Raw genomic sequence first — 21,299 nt, 5'->3', positions numbered from 1 at the left:
AATCCTGAAGATGATTCCAACAGAGATATCGAAATGTCGAGCACTGAAGACGAATATGATGCGGCCTAGCGGCTCAACAGATTTTACCACTAATGACAACGGCCATTTTAGTATACTGGTGTGGAAAACTTAAGGACAAAGTAGTTTTCGCCTGATATGTCACTGCCAGGTAACTGAAAGAAATATGCAATGAGACGAACAAAAATGATATTTTTATTCAAAGACAAAAATTACTGTGAAGTCACCGCAATTTACGATGGTCCCATGGACATTACAAAAGACGAGACGTGGACTGTAATAGGGTGTGTAATCACCAGGGGCAGCTATACATGTTCTGCAACGTGCTCCCATGCTGGATACAAGGTTGTTAAGGGGTTCTTGTGGCAGGGCGTTCCTTTCCTTCAGCAGCGCGGTCGCCAGCTTCTGGAATTCGTAATGGCAGAAAGACATCTCGAGCGAAGATGTTAAAAGCAGCGATGTACATCGGGTTAAAATTAAACGTCAGAGATATTGAATTGGTGACACACATACATGCGCACCACTAGCCCAGAAACAAATGCTCTTTAAATGTGTTCTATGTCGAAAACATTCGGAATAGTACATACGTCCATATGAAGATTTTTGCTTCAAATGAGCGTTCCTGTTATACCTCTGTATACTGATCATTCCTTCCGGACAGACTGTCTACGTCGATCCATAAGCTTCAGTTCAGGTATCTCCTCTACCTGCCGTTACTATGCCTCGCATGATCGCCACTTGAATATTACTCTTGTGTCTGTGGTTGGAACTTCTGCATAACCGTGTTGTAAAGGACGCAGTCTCCCTGTGAATCGTCTAGACCAGTAGTCATGTAACGGCCCGAATCAAGAACTCGTGCGGCCCGTGGTTCCACTCGTATTTTATAATAACATGCATCAGCAACAAACAGCCGAATCCAATAACGTCAACTAACTTTGTGTAGTTTTTCCTGCTCACTATCAAGCATACTCACAAAAACATTAACATTTTAGAAGGTCGTTAATTTCAATTGACCTGGTGAGTTCGGCTGTGAGTTAAGTAAAGTTGGCCGCTTACCTCGGGGACAGAAGGATAAGTGGCCCGTCTACTGCGAGTTTCAAGGATGTGAGAGTGGGAACGTTTTATTGTTTGTCCTCCAGTACTGACATCTCATCGACAAACGCGACTCGTACCGATCAGCTGCTATTGTATAAATTTTGACACGGAAGTAACATGGATTCACGAATATACACTACTGGCCATTAAAATTGCTACACCAAGAAGAAATGCAGATGATAAAACGGGTATTCATTGGACAACTGACATTTGATTACATTTTCACGCAATTTTGGTGCATAATTCCTGAGAAATCAGTACCCAGAACAACCACCTCTGGCCGTAATAACGGCCTTGATACGCATGGGCATTGAGTCAAACAGCGCTTGGATGGTGTGTACAGGTACAGCTGCCCATGCAGCTTCAACACGATACCACAGTTCATCAAGAGTAGTGACTGGCGTATTGTGACGAGCCAATTGCTCGGCCACCATTGACCAGACATTTTCAATTGGTGAGAGATCTGGAGAATCTTTCTGTAACCAGAAAGACCCGCACAGGATCTCCAACATGCGGTCGTGCATTATCCTGTTGGAATGTAGGGTTTCGCAGGGATCGAATGTAGGGGAGAGCCACGGGTCGTAACACATCTGAAATGTAACGTCCACTGTTCAAAGTGCCGTCAATGCGAACAAGAGGTGAACGAGACGTGTAACCAATGGCAGCCCATACCATCACGCCGGGTGATACGGCAGTATGGCGATAACGAATACACGCTTCCATTGTGGGTTCACCGCAATGTCGCCAAAGACGGATGCGACTATCATGATGCTGTACTCAGAATCTGGATTCATCCGAAAAAATGACGTTTTGCCATTAGTGTACCCAGGTTCGTCGTTGAGTACACCATCGCAGGCGCTCCTGTCTGTGATGCAGCGTCAAGGGTAACCGCGGCCATAGTCTCAGAGCTGATTGTCCATGCTGCTGCAAACGTCGTCGAACTGTTCGTTCAGATGGTTGTTGTCTTGCAAACGTCCCCATCTGTTGACTCAGGGATCGAGACGTGGCTGCACGATCCGTTACAGCCATGCGGATAAGATGCCTGTCATCTCGACTGCTAGTGATACGAGGCCGTTGGGATACAGCACGGCGTTCCGTATTACCCTTCTGAACCCACCGATCCCATATTCTGCTAACAGTCATTGGATCTCGATCAACGCGAGCAGCAATGTCGCGATACGATAAACCGCAATCGCGATAGGCTACAATCCGACCTTTATGAAAGTCGGAAACGTGATGGTAAGCATTTCCCCTCCTTACACGAAGCATCACAACAACGTTTCACCAGGCAACGCCGGTCAACTGCTGTTTGTGTATGAGAAATCGGTTGGAAACTTTCCTCATGTCAGCACGTTGTAGCTGTCGCCACCGGCGCCAAGCTTGTGTGAATGCTCTGAAAAGTTAATCATTTGCATATCAGAGCATCTTCTTCTTGTCGGTTAAATTTCGCGTCTGTAGCACGTCGTCTTCGTGGTGTAGCAATTTTAATGGCTAGTAGTGTACATTATAGAGGCGGTCATCTTGAAACGTGATACGTATTTGCAGCAAGAAATATGAAATTAAATTAATGCTGTTATAATACAGTGTAATGAGCAGGAAAAAATATCTTTCAAAACGTTATAAAACGTATGTGATCGTGTCTCATATGGCGTAGTGCATCTAACTATAAGTACCATTACTGTTATTAATCTATTATTCATCCATTCACACAGACAACACAGCAACACTGCAACACTTCGTTAGAGAAGTGCCAACAACTTTGGGGTCGTTGAGGGTGTAGCAATCAAACACAAAACAACCGACACGAAATGTTGCGATTGGAGCCGACTTTTAACGATCAGCGGGGCCCAGCGGTTACTAATTAATAATAAGATCAATCCATATACGACCTGAGTTGTCGTCCCACAATGTCAAATGGTTCAAATGGCTCTGAGCACTATGAGACTTAACTGCTGAGGTCATCAGTCCCCTAGAACTTAGAACTACTTAAACCTAAGGACATCACACACATCCATGCCCGAGGCAGGATTCGAACCTGCGACCATAGCGGTCGCGCGGTTCTAGACTGTAGCGCCTAGAACCGCTCGGCCACTCTGGCCGGCCCACAATGTCAGTATTGGCTCTTGAACAAAGAAGTTTGACGATCACTGATATAGACTGTGTGTGTGTTTTTTTTCCTGAATCTGTTATATGTTGTGAGACAGCTTACAGCTGCCATTACCTCTCTCTCTCGGAATGGTTATCAGGTCGTACCTGCATGTCTCAGTTGGTGCAAGCATAGCTCACGTAACGCCTGTGTAGACAGACGGAGACATTTCTTGCGCTATGACTGCCGTAGCGAGTAAATTGCTTCGTGTGAACGGATATCTTGCGTGCCATCTGATGTCGTGCCACCGCATTGGTAGTAAATGGAATGCAACCAAACGAAGCTATATTCCGCGCCATATGGCTGCCATTTGAGTGCATACGTCTATTTGTTTTTTCTATCAGTAGGACACCGTGTGATAATGGAGTGGTCTAAGGAAGCTATAGAAATTCTTATTGAGGCATAGAGACACGAAGCATGTCTTTATAACACCAAATCACCAACATACCATAACTGACACGTTTGGGAATACTTGATTCATTGAAGGAAGGTAGACTTTCGTCTCATGCTGAAATTATAGCGAAGATGAAAAGTTTGCGCACGACGTTTGTGGTAGAACTTAATAAAATAAAAGCTTCGACAAAGAGTGGTATGGGGTCTGCTGACGTGTATGAACCCACGGTGTGGTATTTTAAGAAACTTATGTTTTTGCGAGACCACGTTCAGGCAATAAAAGAAACTTACAGTGCAGATTTCGCACAAGAAGGCGTGGACTACACTAAAAACAGTAACGTCACAGTGAGTGATTTTTTGCCCTTCAGTTTCTTCTGTAGTTAGTACAATAAGTGAAAAAAAGTAAGCTGAAAAGTGGTTTGTCTTCGCGAACTTTATACTAACAAATATTCAATGAATAAGAATAGCTTAGTTATCTGATGCGTTTAGTTAACAATTCGAAGATTGTGGGTTTGAACCCTACTAGTGTCCATTTTTTTCCTTTGTAACTTAAAAAACTTAAAATTAAATACGTTGTGAATCTGAGTTCGTGGGCCATGATCTTGCGTAGTGTCTCGTACTGACTATGAATATCCAATCACAAAAATTGTAGAGCACACACTGCAAGCTGTGTGCAATTGTTATCATCATTTTTCATGATGAATGTCTTGTAAGTGAGACCTCAGAGACTCCCACTGATGTTGGTGAGGATTTTTTAATTATAAAGGAATGTGAAGTTGCACGAGACGGCCAGCCATTTCAAACAGCAGCATCATTATCGTCATCAGCATCACCATCATCATAATCATAATCATCATCATCATCATCATCATACAGCACTCCACGTTGAAGAGGTATGATCAAAGGGACAAAAAGGACGAATGCTTACAATGAAGAAGAAACGTTATTGTGAAAAGAGCTGACAATATACTGTCCAACGTAAATAAACCAAAAACTGCTCCAACTTATGTTGAAGTATTTGGTTCATTTGTAAATGCTTTTCTATAGCAAATAAAATGTAAAGCTCTGGTGATAAAAGCTAAGAGTGAGATGTTTAACATACTTTGTACTGTACAAGAGGAAGACCTGGGCAGAAATTAGTAACAACACAGTTTATTCGTTTATGTTGAGCGACAAGACTGTTTACTTGTTTATTTTGAATAACAAGACTGTCTTATTTGTTTGTTTTCATTAAAATATAATTTTTTAATATCTATAAATTTACAAAATTTATTGCTAATACCAAATAAGTTAATTTAGTTAATTTATGAATATCTTATACTCTCCTGCATATCACATTAAATTTTCAGTCATAATTTCCATTACTTAGTTTCAGGGTTTGGCACTGTATCAGCACTGAATTTTTTTTTTTCGTATTCCCACTGCCACTGCCCATACCCAGTGTTGTTGAAATATTCCTGTAGTGTCCCTCACTTTCCTAGCTTCTTCAACTGACTTGTGTTGACCAATATCCCTATTCCCCACAGATTATTTTGCTACCATTGTCCTAGAGCGATAACATAGTGATTTGTGTCCTCTTTCTTTCCGAGTTGTCCAACATTGCTCTTCCCACATCTATCCAGTAAAAAATTATATAGGACAGAAGTAGACAGTGTGATTTTCTCTACAGTTTCAACAGGTAGCTTCATTTTCTTAAGTAGAATTCTGAATATATGGTGCAGTATTCCAAAAGCATTTACAGAAGTTCTTCTTGCCTTGCTCAGATGGTAGTTAAATATTTTCTGTTCCTGTGTGAGATTTCCCTTGTATGGCTTCATTATATGCTCTGATAAGGGGAAAGCATCATTAGTTACAGTTATAAAAGGCACTGCAGTTTGAGTTTCTGATGATGTCCCTGGTGTAGGAATGTTTGTTAAATTTTCAGCACCAGTAAGAATTTCACAGAGTGAACTGCTCTGGAACACCTCTTCATCACTAAACCTGCAATTGGAACCTACATCTGATCTGATGATCTGATATGAGCGAGGTTTCTACGGCTGCTGCCGCCTCTCGCATCTCAGTCTCCATCGTTCACGGTCATTCCAGTCTCTTTCATTAAGACCTCTCGCCGCCATTGCCTCGTTGACGTCGTCTTTCCAGCATCTCGCAGGTCTACCGCGCTTTCTTCTTTGATGTGGAGTCCATTGCCATACCCGTTTTGGCCACCTTGTGTCTGGCATACGCTGTAAGTGACCATACCAGAGTAGGCGCTTCCTTTCTATGTAGTCTAGGATTGTGCTTTTGACATTCATAACCTCTCTGATCCTATCATTTCTAATATGGTCAAGTCTGGAGTATCCACAACTCCGTCTCCAGAAATCCATCTCGACAGCCAGCAGGCGACCTTTCTGCCTCCTAGTTAGTTCCCACAACTCTGCACCATATGTTGTGATACTTTCAATAATTGTGTGGTGGCTCAAATGGTTCAAATGGCTCTGAGCACTATGGGACTCAACTGCTGTGGTTATCAGTCCCCTAGAACTTAGAACTAATTAAACCTAACTAACCTAAGGACATCACACACACGCATGCCCGAGGCAGGATTCGAACCTGCGACCGTAGCAGCAGCGCGGCTCCGGACTGGAGCGCTTAGAACCGCACGGCCACCGCGGCCGGCAATTGTGTGGTAAATGGTATGTTTTGTTCTGCGCGTTATGTTTTTGTTCCAGAGAATACCATTTAGTTGTTTTATGGCTCGCTTGCCCTGACCTATTTTATTGTTTACATCATCCATACTTCTACCATTGGACGACAGTGTCACTCCCAAGTACTTAAAATTATGACACCCTTTAACAGTATCAGAACCGAGCTGTAAGTCGTTAACAGTATTTTCTCCCACTATCAGATATTCTGTTTTAGATACGTTTATGACAAGACCCCATTTTTCATATTCTTCTTTTAATTTGCGGAGCGTGTAATTTGCATCTTCCTCATCTCCAGCTACTAACACTTGGTCGTCAGCAAAAAATAGAGTGAACAAGATCTCGTCGTCTATAGGGACACCCATTCTTCCGCATTTCCTTTTCCATGATTTTAGTGCTTCCTCTAGGTAGATCTTAAAGAGTGTAGGGGCAAATGTGCATCCCTGGCTTAGCCCCTCTTGTCACCTCAAACTCTTGAGATAGTTGATTTCTCACTTTAACCATTGCCGTACAACCTTGGTAGAAGAGTGTGACAGCTTTCACATAGCTCGGTGACACACCATTATCAATTAGACTTGTCCATAGTTTGTTCTGTGGAACTATGTCATAAGCTTTCTGGAGGTCTACAAAGACAAAGTGGGTTGTAAGGCCCCTTGCTGTCCTTTTCTCCACTACGTTTTTGAGGGTAAATACTCCATCAGTACAGGAGCGACCAGATCTGAATCCATTTTGTTCTTCAGATTCAGTTATTTCTTCTTATATCCTCTTTTTTAGGATACGGCTATAGACTCTCCCGTGGATGGCATCACACTAATACCACGATAGTTTGCACAATTCCTGCTGTTGCCCTTCTTAAATATTAATGTAATTGTTGCCTTTTTCCACTCCTTTGGGGCTTCGTCACCTCTAAGGCATTTGTCAAAAATCATTGCCAATATCTCAAAGAGTTTTGACGGTGCTGCTTTAACCAGTTCTATATAAATAAATCCTGTACCTGGCGACTTTCTGTTTTTCATGGCATTAATTGCATTTTGGAGTTTCTTTGGGGTTATCGGTGGTATATTATCATTACTGATTTCAGTGCCTGGTGGGTTGTAACCTCCCCCTCACTTATCGACCTTAATGACAGTGAAAAATTAAACCGCGTGTACCTAATGGAAATTTGGGAAAAGCAATCGTCACCGAAGTTAATCTGTCGGTAAAGAGGGAGGAAAGGGTTACATCTAAATGAAAGGAAAAATGCAAATGAAACTGGTGGAAATTAATTTTGAAAAGGGGTAAAGATAATAAAGAAAGTAAATGTGCGGCCGTTACGTTAACAATTAACTAGCGGTAATTAGATATTTGAGATTTGGGGGAAATCACGGTCGCCAGTCCTAAGGACAATTACTATAGTAACTGAAAAAGAAAGGTTATTACACATATAATTAACACTAGAAGCGTGGCAACTGAAGGTTGACACGTGTAGTGTGAAAACTGAAAGTTTGTCAGAAGTAATAAATTTCGCTACACTCTGACTTAATTTAGCAAAAGAATTACTAAAACCGGAAAATCGAAAGTTAATTTAGTGACTGAAGTTAATAGTGAGCTTTCTTTCTGAAGCACATCGAAATTCAGTAAAATACGGTTAGTCTTGGACTACCTCAACAATCATTTCAAAAGCTACTTGAATCTACGCAATTTAGAAAGAAGAGATTTAACTTTGAACTTGAATTAAATGATTCTGAACAATTAACAATAGTAAAATTTAGTACGTACCAAGCTGAGCTGCAGTCACAGGTAAGCTAAAATACGGTAACAAAGCTCGCACTCTTAATTCGTGCTTGTGTAATCTGAATATTGTAACCAGCTATTAATGCCATAATTGAACTTTGAAATTAAAGCAGTGAAAACGAGTTAGCTATATTACTTTAATGCTGGCGTTTGAATTTCAACGACACTCGGGTTCATTTCGGAAAAGGAAGGGACCCTGCTTGGCAATGCAGTTGGGACAATGAGCAACAAAGGTTCATGCTAAGTTGCTGTAATTTTGCGAGGCAAATGGAACAATTTGAAAAGCTGAGGTCTGCCATACAGTTCTGAAACTTTACGTGCTTTTAGTCTTCCTTGTTGGTTGATTGAAGGTTTGAAGCCGTCGATCGAGGAGGTGGCGACAGTCACTCATTGTCGGCCGTCGCTGTTGCAGAAGCTGGATGTTGGCGCGCCTTCTTCTCGACACGGTCACCAGGCGAAACGGGCTCTTGATGTGCGCCAGCTAATGCTTCCCGTCCGCGACACCATGTCAGAAACTATCATCGCGAGTCGAGCGCAATTACATGCTGCCAAACCCCGAAAGCGCGGCAACTCGCGGGAGCGTCACACAACACACCTGCTCCACTCGCTACTCCCGCCAGACTCCGACTGTTCTGCCCGCGCTTCACGCGGCAGAGTTAACACCACCAAAGATCCTACACCTACACACTTTGAGTCTTCACACGACCTATCGATGTAATCGTTCGATAGCAGTTTTCCCTAGGCAAGACCCAGCGTAAAAATACAAATAATATTTACGAAACAAACCAATTATACATCGACATGAGTGCATAAATATATATATATACAAACAGTAAAACAATTACAATATATAAAGAGACAGAAATGTCATATCTTGAGGTAACAAAACAAGGAAAAAAAATAATAGTACAATAGATGGAAATAGGAGGATATGCATTTCCGGCGTTACACGTGCCCCACATTGTCTGAGGATGTTCGTGTAACGTAAACAGACTCAGAAAATGTCCCAAAAAAGAAACAGCGGAAATGCATATGCTCAAAACATCAACAAAATTTAGCATTCGTCTAATTAAGCATAAATAAATTTTTTTAGACCATAATAATTGAGTGGAGACACTCCTAATCTTATTCCACTCTGTCATCTTGAACAAAATAAAACAGGTTGACAACATATTAAAATTCATAGAAAACATAGAAAATGGTTTAGCTATTCTAAAATTGTCAAAATTCCCAACAGTATTAAGAAATGGAATACTATTTACAAAATTAATCAGAGTACATGGTCATAAAAACAGGTAGATCAAAATACGCAAATTAATAATTAATTACATAGAATACACATTTTTACATAACCCTTTCATAATTAATATTCTCGTCATGGGAGTCCATTAAACGCTAAACAAGAAAATAACACACATCAGATCGAAAAAAACATAAATATTGACAGTAGAATTCTTTCAGCTGTCCAGGAAGAAAAGCAACTCCACATTCCGTACTCGCGAGTACAAAGGATGCCGACAGCGGCACAAGAGCCAACAGCGGCACAAGAGCCGACAGCGGCTCGCCTCGACAGTATTGTTGCGCCCGCGTGTGCGGCACGCTTGATCTCACTCGCCCTTATGACGGCGTTTCCAGAACGTCCGTTTCACTGAATTCTTTAGGAAAAACTCACTCCCGAGTAATCTCAAGGAGTCCCTTAATACTATCACAGTGGATAACTCAACACTGTCCATCATCACACGCATGTACTAGCCTGAAACTTAAAACAGCGTCTAAGTACATCGGCAATGACTAGTAAAACACATATTCAGGAAATCTTACAGCTAGTTACAAAATCATATTTACATTGCTTAATCTACTGTGACTCAGCTGAAAACTTAAATTAGCAGCTTGGATTTTTCAATTGATAAATAATCACTCTCTCTTAAATCATTTAGTCAAAATTAATTACTTATTAATTACAACTTCTTTAATGTCCTCTTGGTCAGTCAAAAGCATGGCAATCTAGCAAACCTTAAATCTTACACTCTATATTTACATATTGTACAAATTACCCATTGTGTGGTATTAATCGATCCTAGGTTGGTACAATTTCAAATCTACTATATTCCGTAAGCATTTGTGTGAGGCATACCAATGACTTTATGTGGTCCATTATAAACAAACTTAAATTTAGAGATTTCATTGTCTATCTCGCTCGATTTCTCATGAGCTTTTACAAGTACTAAGTCTCCGATTGCAAACTTAGCAAAACGCGTTTTAGCGTCATGAAGACGTATGCGAGCATCGGCTTTTAACTTCATTACTTCTCGCAAACGATCTTTTTTCACACCAATACTAATGTTAATCCGTGGAGGGAATTTGATTATCTCTTCCACTAAACTTTCTACACTTTTGTCAATGCCGAGATTCCTCACTTTACGGCAGTTCAAATTCATACCTACATCAATATCATCCGGCCAGTTAACAATGTGTATAGGCTGGTATTGCCTATGCACACCGTCTCCTGCCTCGTCAAAACTAACTACTATTGTTTTATCTTGGGACGTACATGTCAAAGTTTTGCTTTCGCAATTAATCACTGCACGGTACTTTAATAGCCAGTCTAACCCGATAATTACTTCCGCAGTTAAGTCTGGCACGACGACAAACTCTTGTTCAAATCGTGCCCCACATATCTCGAAGTTGACAAAAATCTGTTTTGTGACCGGTTTACTGGCCTTCCCAGTAGCACCGATAATTTTCACTCCTGTTACTGGCATAACTACGATGCCAGGTCTGTCCTTCAGTAACTCAAATATTTTCCCAGATACAGCACTCAATTCTGCCCCGGTGTCAATCAACACGTTTAGTTGTAGGTCGTGCATATTAACGGACACTACTATCTGTCTACACTTGTCCTCGACTGTTTCTTTATTTTCCCACAGTAAATCCTCGTCTATATCCAGGTCATTCCAGAAAAAACCATCCGGCTTTGATCCTAAATCCGATTTATCTGGCGGCTTTTTCAGCCTCTGTTTGCATACAGTTTTAATTTTAACACGTTTGTCCTGAGGCTTAGTCTGTAGCTTCGCCTCCAATACCGAAACCTTTTCCTGTAACTCGTCAACTAGTGAGTGTTGCTTTGCTATCAATTCACTAATCGTCACCTTCGTTGATTCCACTTTGGTCAGATTAATCTCATCCGCCAATCTACCTGGAGGAATGTGTCCAGTAGTTTCTGCAATTACTTCCGCTAGATCTGCGCAACCCACACTGCTATCGTCTGACCGTTTAATGTCAGCTCTAACCTCATACACGTTGTAATCTATGTGCTTTTCTACCAATCGTGTCCGGCTATCACTAAAATTTTCGCAATCTTTCTCCTTAATACTCTCGCAATGTTTAAACTGGAGGTTTGCGTCGGATGGGTCGGTTACTTCTACCACTGAAACTTTCGGTAAGGTCTGCCGGTTAGGGCCAGAACTTTCCGTTACTACTTCAACATCTAACTCCTGCGGCACGAAACACGACGAATCTTGCTCGTGCTCCCCCTTAACATCAACTATTTCTAGTAAAGTCTGCCGATTAGGGCCAGAACTTTCTATCATTTCACAAACACTATCTTCCTGCGGGACGAGACGCGGAAAATCCTTCACGCGCTCCCCATAAACGCTTCTCCCATACAGGCCCCTATAATCTCTTAGTTCGTCGTATAAGCGACCGAACTGCCTTAACCAGACCTCATCCCTCTCTGCATCCCCTTGCTCGATGACGGACGTTTTATCCGACATCTGATCTTCTCTCAACAATTGCGAATCATTCTTAAACTCAATCTCCAGTTCCGCTGTGGGTATTACAGCTGCCACTTTATAATCGATTTCCGGAACACTACTTAAATTGTTCTCACTGACAGTGAATGTATTTTCTGCTGCCATGTATACAGCTGATTTACTACTTGTGGGCGCACTCCTTTCTCCTAACACTGGCACACTCTCCCGCCGTTGATTATTCCATACGGAATTTTCATAACGACGACACCTGGGTTTTCTCCTGTTATTGGGCCGCCAAAATTTCTCCACGCCCGCTCGGCCCCTCACCGGCGCGGCTAATGGTTTCCCTGTCTCGTCCCAGCAGATACGCTCCCCGGATGCTGCTGAGGCGGCTGATCACAGCCTCTGGCGTTATTACTATTCTGTGAAGCCCGTATCACGTTAGTATGATACTGGTTTCCGTCATTCCTGTTATTATTTGCATTGTACCGATTGTTATTACGGTCCGAACCATTATTGTTATTGCTGCCATGGTTGTGGTATGCATTATTCCCGTGGTTATCGTTGTTGTGGTTGCTGTGGTACCCGTTGTTGTTACCACGGCCTCTGCCACTGTCGCGATTATTGCGCCAATTGTCCTCGTCCTCCACTCTTTCCAGGAAATCATTGATTGTCCTGTAATTGCTTCCTACGTATCGTTTTGTATCATCTGGAAGCTTCTTGTAGAGTTCCCAGACTATTTCGGATTCCGAGCGGCGGTCACGCAAATATTCCAACTTGCGGATCCAGCCCTCACAAAACTCCTTCATCGAACCGCGCGAATTCGCATCGAAAGGCCTCGATACGACAAATTCGCGCCAGACACTTTACTGTTTTTGCTCTGACCAGTATTCAGCCAGAAACAAATTTTTAAATTCGTCAAAAGTCAGGTTCGTAATGTTGAGGTTTAAGCCCCAACGCTTGGCATCACCAGCCAACACATCAATAATCGCATTAATTTTTCTCTCATCAGTCCATGATCTGGGTAAAACTCTTTCACAATTTTTAATGAAATCCGTCGGGTGTATACCGCCTTTTTTCAAGGGGTCGAACCGCTCCTCTTTCGTCAACAACTCCGAACTATGTGCACAGATTGGCACATAGCTCTGTTTTTCGTCAAGTTTCCTTTCTAATTCCGACACCCTCGTAATCACTTGGCAAGTGGTTGTCGCAAGCGTTTCCACTTCCCTCTTTTTCTCTTCGCAGGTATTAGCCTGCTTCGTCACTTTGGTATCTACTTCGGATACTAAAGCCTTTAAAGTTTCCACCTTCTTTTGATCCTCTTTTTTCACTAATTGAATTTGTTCCGTCACCTTATTCTCGATGATCGGAGCAACTGATTCTCCTACACTTTTCTCGATTCTGCTAATTTCAGAATTAAAACGAGTATTTATGCTCGCAATTTCCGCCTGAACGCCTATCATTTCCTGTTTAAGATTACCGATTTCGGTATTAATTACAACAATATCTTCTTTGATTTTATCAACTTTTGTGTTAACAACTCCAACATTGTTGTTAACAACGTTAATAGCTTTGTTCTGATTGTCTAGCATCCGTTCAAATTTTTCAGACTGAGCTTCTTGCTTGACCGATTGACTCTTGATTTCGTTAATCAAAACATTCAATAAATCAGTTAAATTCCCGGAAACTACCGGTTTTACTTCCGTAGCGGCTTCCTCTTTAATCACTTCCGATTCCGAAACATTTTCTAAAGTCTGGAATTCCATTTCTGCTCTTTGTTGCGTTTCGGCGGTCGCATCTTTCATGCTAGCCGCCTGCCCCTGAACAATGGGTACCGCGGTGCGCGTTTCCCACTGTTCGACCGATTGTTCCGTATCCAAGTCTACCAAATTTTGGCAATTGTTGCCTTCACTCATTTTAATAATTTTCAATATAAATGCCAAATCTCAACTCTAATTAGGATTCCTCACACTAATATTCTCGCTGACGTATCGACCATTTCGTAAGCAGTACTTTGTTACGAGATTTGTACAATGCAAAATTCGTGTCCAGAACAACCTCAAATTTGAAGATTGTCCTGTCACCAGGTCGCCACGTGTAACCTCTCCCCTCACTTATCGACCTTAATGACAGTGAAAAATTAAACCGCGTGTACCTAATGGAAATTTGGGAAAAGCAATCGTCACCGAAGTTAATCTGTCGGTAAAGAGGGAGGAAAGGGTTACATCTAAATGAAAGGAAAAATGCAAATGAAACTGGTGGAAATTAATTTTGAAAAGGGGTAAAGATAATAAAGAAAGTAAATGTGCGGCCGTTACGTTAACAATTAACTAGCGGTAATTAGATATTTGAGATTTGGGGGAAATCACGGTCGCCAGTCCTAAGGACAATTACTATAGTAACTGAAAAAGAAAGGTTATTACACATATAATTAACACTAGAAGCGTGGCAACTGAAGGTTGACACGTGTAGTGTGAAAACTGAAAGTTTGTCAGAAGTAATAAATTTCGCTACACTCTGACTTAATTTAGCAAAAGAATTACTAAAACCGGAAAATCGAAAGTTAATTTAGTGACTGAAGTTAATAGTGAGCTTTCTTTCTGAAGCACATCGAAATTCAGTAAAATACGGTTAGTCTTGGACTACCTCAACAATCATTTCAAAAGCTACTTGAATCTACGCAATTTAGAAAGAAGAGATTTAACTTTGAACTTGAATTAAATGATTCTGAACAATTAACAATAGTAAAATTTAGTACGTACCAAGCTGAGCTGCAGTCACAGGTAAGCTAAAATACGGTAACAAAGCTCGCACTCTTAATTCGTGCTTGTGTAATCTGAATATTGTAACCAGCTATTAATGCCATAATTGAACTTTGAAATTAAAGCAGTGAAAACGAGTTAGCTATATTACTTTAATGCTGGCGTTTGAATTTCAACGACACTCGGGTTCATTTCGGAAAAGGAAGGGACCCTGCTTGGCAATGCAGTTGGGACAATGAGCAACAAAGGTTCATGCTAAGTTGCTGTAATTTTGCGAGGCAAATGGAACAATTTGAAAAGCTGAGGTCTGCCATACAGTTCTGAAACTTTACGTGCTTTTAGTCTTCCTTGTTGGTTGATTGAAGGTTTGAAGCCGTCGATCGAGGAGGTGGCGACAGTCACTCATTGTCGGCCGTCGCTGTTGCAGAAGCTGGATGTTGGCGCGCCTTCTTCTCGACACGGTCACCAGGCGAAACGGGCTCTTGATGTGCGCCAGCTAATGCTTCCCGTCCGCGACACCATGTCAGAAACTATCATCGCGAGTCGAGCGCAATTACATGCTGCCAAACCCCGAAAGCGCGGCAACTCGCGGGAGCGTCACACAACACACCTGCTCCACTCGCTACTCCCGCCAGACTCCGACTGTTCTGCCCGCGCTTCACGCGGCAGAGTTAACACCACCAAAGATCCTACACCTACACACTTTGAGTCTTCACACGACCTATCGATGTAATCGTTCGATAGCAGTTTTCCCTAGGCAAGACCCAGCGTAAAAATACAAATAATATTTACGAAACAAACCAATTATACATCGACATGAGTGCATAAATATATATATATACAAACAGTAAAACAATTACAATATATAAAGAGACAGAAATGTCATATCTTGAGGTAACAAAACAAGGAAAAAAAATAATAGTACAATAGATGGAAATAGGAGGATATGCATTTCCGGCGTTACAGGGTTCGCAGTGAATGCAGCTCTATTCTCAGTTAGTAGTCCTTGATAGTGTTGTACCCATTCGTGCATGCTAATGAGGTGTATATTTGCTTTATCTTTATTCTGTGTTCTCATTGTTTTGTATACCTTCCAGGCTTTATTTGCTCGTGTATTCCCCATGCTTGTTTCCATCTCTTCACCGGTTTTCTGCCAGGCTTCGTTTTTTGCCTTAATTATTGTTTTCTGTGCATCTTTTCTCCGCTCTCTGTATTCCAGCTAATCATTGTCTGATCTTGAGTTCAGCCATTTATTATAAGCTTTCTTCTTACTTTCTACCTTCTCGTGTACCGAGTGGTTCCACCATTCATCACATATTCTATTACTCTTTTGGATTTCTTTTTCTCCCAGTGCTTCGTAAGCTGCGATATGGATGGCATCTTTAACCATCTCATACATCTTATCTGCAGAGGTTTCTTCAATGGCAGCAAGTTTTTCTGCTAGCCTTTGCTGGTATAAGAAGCGGGTAGAACTATGGTCAAGGCTTTGTAAATTATATTGAATATTATTGGCTTTCTCTGGTTCGGCTTCCATTTCAATCTCTGTGTCTTTGATAAACTTGAATAATATCTTAGACATTAGCACAAAATGATCTGATCCGCACCCAGCACCTATCATAGCCCTCACGTCTTGTACTACTAGCTTTGTTGTTTGCTTTATTATGACATAGTCTATAATGAACTTGATGTTCTTGGTTTCGTCCATGTGTATTTGTGGATGTCCTTATGCTTGAACCATCCATCCATAACTCTTAAGTCATTTTGCATGCAGAATTCTATCAATCTTTCACCATTATCATTTATGGTTTCTTCACCATATTGTCCCACTATGTTATCATTAGCTTTCCATCCTGTTCTGGCATTTAGGTCTCCTAGTAAAATGACTTCTTTGCGATTCCCTATATTTTCAAGAGATCTTGTCACTTGAGTGTAGAATAAGTCTTTCTTCGCTACATCAGCGTCGTTGTTTGGTGAATAGACTACAATAGCCCCACAGGATGGCCCTTAATTTTCGTGTGTACTTGCAGAATTCTATCACTGACATATTCGCAGGTGGTTAGGTTTTTCTTGATTTGTTTCTTTATGGCAATGGCAACTCCACTTTGGGCTCGTTGTTCCTTTGGTATGCCGCTACAAATGTATATCTAATCATTTGTCTCTTCTGTATCATGCCCTTTCACTTTGGTTTCTGTTAGGCCCACTATGTCGACATCAAGGCGCCTTATTTCTTTAAAGACTTCACGTTTCTTTGTAGAAATTCCCTGTATATTCCATATTGCAATTCTCATTGTCCTTTTTCGTGCCTGTTGTCTTCGTTTTGATCCATTCCGTTCCGAGGCTAAATTGGGAGGTTTTGCATTTGATTTCTTTTGCTAGGGTGGAGTGCAGGTCCAACACCTGAACCCTCAACTTGGAGGACCAGGTGACTTTTATTCATGGTTTTCTTCCACTAGACGATCGCCTTTCTGGGCTCAGGGACTCTGCCTATCCCTCCCTTGGGTTCCTCTGGGAATGAGGTGCCGCTTACGCCAAGTCCGCCGTACCGAAGTCCATCTTCTTCGCCTTCCTTGCCGATGTGGTCTTCACCCGTAACCTTGGGCATGGGTAAAGCGCTATACCCCGCGATACTGGGACCCCAGCAGAACTTTGCCACCAGCTTGAAAGCCGGACCCACCCCCGCGACATGGACGCGCCTGCTGAGAATTACCGAACCTACATCTACACATATAAATTTATACTGTGGACCAACAAGCGCCAGTAGCACAATGCTGTTACCTCCTTTCTAATTGTGGTAGTATGATCCGAGACATCTTGGTGGTCAGAATACCACGTGCTCCCGTCTAAAGCACGAAGAAAATTTGGAAAGTTCCACATGTCTTGGAACTGTTTTGATATACGTTTCCATTCACTTTCCATTGGTGGCACCTGAAAGACAGAAAATGTGATGTGAATATGTCAGTGTGACTTTCATACATATGAACTGAAACGTAAGTACGTTCTTACAGTCTGTAATCACTATATATCAGAAACATCTTTTCTTAACAACTGAAAATGATGAATTATGAAGTGCACCGATTTTGACCGAAAATTTCGCAGTTAGGGGAGAAATAGTTTTGGCCTATAAATTGTAAGGTTGAATTCTTAAAATAAACTTTTTCAATGTAAGGATACATTTTGAATATAAATGCCAAACTATACAAAATACGTGATAATACCTGCACATAGGCATAGTTGAAGGTTGGATCAGAGATATATCCTTCTACCAAAAAAATATTTTTTGGAAATTGTTAAGAATGCCTCTTTAAAGAATTTGTTACTATTTCTAATGAATTTAGTAGAATAAAGGGAATGCTAGGGGTTTGCCAACGAACTAAACGTAACAAATGAAACTGCATCAAAAAGTTGTGGCAGAGGCACCCAGAATACGCTCCCATTGTTGCTGAGAGTAACACATCTGATCAAAAATGGTTCCCTTATTGTGCTTTTCAGCTTTTTTAAATGTGTTATTACATTAACTTATTTTTGTCATTTGTCATGAAATTTAACAAAATCAACGTACCTTCATGTATGAATCCTTCAAGCACTGGTAAATTTCGTTACAAGTTTCAGGAGTAATTGGGGATATCGTGCTTACAGGTATTCTGAAAAAAACATTAGGCTTCTGTAGCTTTCTCCAGCAGCTAGAAACCTCAGTGTTACAACTAATCTAAAGAAAATTACGGAATTCGTTACAGCTTACAATTACGCACTCTACATACAGCAGCCTGGTAACACTAGGATTATTTAAAGGTACTTACTCACCTCTTTGAAGCTGAGATATATTCTCGCATAACTATTCGAGACTGAAGCGCCTAATACTGCTGGGCCACAATGGCCGGCAACACACTAAAAGCTCCAGACGGCCGGGGTGGCCGAGCGTTTCTAGGCGCTACAGTCTGGAACCGCGTGACCGCTGCGGTAGCAGGTTCGAATCCTGCCTCGGGCATGGATGTCTGTGACCTCCTTAGGTTAGATAGGTTTAAGTAGTTCTAAGTTCTAGGGAACTGATGACCTCAGCAGTTAAGTCCCATAGTGATCAGAGTCATTTGAACTAAAACCTCCAGCCTAAAAGTTTAGGCCAGAGTCCAGACACATCGCAAAACTTCAAAACCCTAGCTACACTCGTCTCATCATAAGCTAAAATAGAGGGCAGATCCCCTCTATTATTTGCTTCGGTCCTTGCATCACGGTATAAAATGCACTCACTGCCCGATTCTAAGACATGTGAGGGTAACTTCATCCCGCCTGAGCAACCGGCAGGAGGAACGCCATGGCCGGGTTGTGCACTTCACCAACTGCAGCTTATTGGCCGCCATTCCTCCTCCCACAACCGGATGCACTTCTTGTGTAGTGCAGAAACGACAGCCTCCAAGGGAATAGGATGCTGTGCCAGATCTTGTCCTGTGCAGACCTCCTTGGCAGCCCGATCGGCCTGTTCATTGACCCATACCCCTACATGACCTGGTACCCAGCACAATGGCACCTGCTTACCCCGCCGTTGGATAAATACAGTTGGTTGTATATCAGCCGGACCAAATCCTCAGCTGGGTACAGGTTCGGCTACGATTGTAAGGTACTAAGGGAATCGGAGCAGATGAGAAAACATTTGCCCGGAATACGATGCATCTGCTCCAGTGCCTTCAGGATCGCGTGGAGCTCCTCTGCGAAAATGATATACTCGTCAGGAAAGCGAATCCTGGTGACATTGTCAGGGAACACTACAGAGCGGCCAAGGGAAGTCCCTTGTTTGGAGCCATTTGTGTAAACGACGGTGAATCCGTGATGCATATATAAAATGTTAAAAAACAGAGATTAGAATGTAAATTCTGGTATACTATCTTTCTTAAAATTAGTCAAATCTAAAATAAGTCTGGTTCTCTGGAGGAACCAAGGTGGAAATCTGCTCCAACCTCGACGTAAAATTTTAATACCAGCCACATCCATCTCTAAAAAGCAATCCTGTACGCGAATCCCATAGGGCCTCGTTACTCGTTGCCGGTTATGAAATAGCCTTGCCAGTGGAAGCCGAGCAACGGTATGCTATGCAGGTGCGTATGGTGTGGACAGTGTTTTAAGCACAATTTTAGTCTACCAGAAAATATCAGAATGCACCCTCCTTGTTGCAAAGTGAAAAATTCATTCTGTGTATGTGTGACAGCAATTAGAATACAGCGCAGCGTTCAGCTGCCTTAATGCCAAACCTTTACCGTTCCTTACCAGAGTAGCTGGCGAATAGCAGTTGGCCAGCTAGATTGAGTTCTGGCTTCGGCTCTTCGCGATATAAAATACGAGTAACCGTAACTGTCAGTCCATATCGTACAATTGAAAGTCCTGCATTCCCGATACCGGCCTCTTGTCGCGCGTTGTGTGCTGCGCTGTCAGCTCTGGAACGCCTCACCCCTTCCATCTCCTACACTACTGGCCATTAAAATTGCTACACCAAGAAGAAATGCAGATGATAAACGGGTATTCATTGGACAAATATATTATACTAGAACCGACATGTGATTACATTTACACGCAATTTGGGTGCATAGATCCTGAGAAGTCAGTACCTAGAACAACCACCTCTGGCCGTAATAACGGCCTTGATATGCCTGGGCATTGAGTCAAATTGAGCTTGGATGGCGTGTACAGGCACAGCTGCCCATTCAGCTTCAACACGATACCACAGTTCATCATGAGTACTGAACGGCGTACTGTGACGAGCCAGTTGCTCGGCCGCTATTGACCAGACATTTTCAATTGGTGAGAGATCTGGAGAATGTGCTGACCAGGGCAGCAGTAGAATATTTTCTGTATCCAGAAAGGCCCGTACAGGACGTGCAACATGCGGTCGTGCATTATCCTGCGGAAATGTAGGGTTTCGCAGGGATCGAATGAAGGGTAGAGCCACGGGTCGTAAGACACCTGAAATGTAACGTCCACTGTTCAAAGTGCCGTCATTGCGGCCAAGAGGTGACCGAGACGTGTAACCAATGGCACCCTATACCATCACACCGAGTGATACGCCAGTATGGCGATGACGAATACACGCTTCCAGTGTGCGTTCACCGCGATGTCGCCAAACACGGATGCGACCATTATGATGCCGTAAACAGAACCTGGATTCATCCGAAAAAATGACGTTTTGCCATTCGTGCACCCAGGTTCGTCGTTGAGTACACCATCGCAGGCGCTCCTGTCTGTGATGCAGCGTCAAGGGTAACCGCAGCCACGGTCTCCAAAAATGGTTCAAATGGCTCTGAGCACTATGGGACTTAACATCTATGGTCATCAGTCCCTTAGAACTTAGAACTACTTAAACCTAACTAACCTAAGGACATCACACAAGACCCAGTCATCACGAGGCAGAGAAAATCCCTGACCCCGCCGGGAATCGAACCCGGGAACCCGGGCGCGGGAAGCGAGAACGCTAGCGCACGACCACGAGCTGCGGACAGCTGATAGTCCATGCTGCTGCAAACGTCGTCGAACTGTTCGATCAGATGGTTGTTGTCTTGTAAACGTCCCCATCTGTTGACTCAGGGATCGAGACGTGGCTGCACGATCCGTTGCAGCCATGCGGATAAGATGCATGTCATCTCGACTGCTAGTGATACGAGACCAACGCGAGGAGCAATGTCGCGATACGATAAAC

This window comes from Schistocerca americana, chromosome 3, assembly GCF_021461395.2.
Source record: "Schistocerca americana isolate TAMUIC-IGC-003095 chromosome 3, iqSchAmer2.1, whole genome shotgun sequence".
Lineage (NCBI taxonomy): Eukaryota > Metazoa > Arthropoda > Insecta > Orthoptera > Acrididae > Schistocerca > Schistocerca americana.
This window is presented reverse-complemented; position numbering follows the sequence as displayed.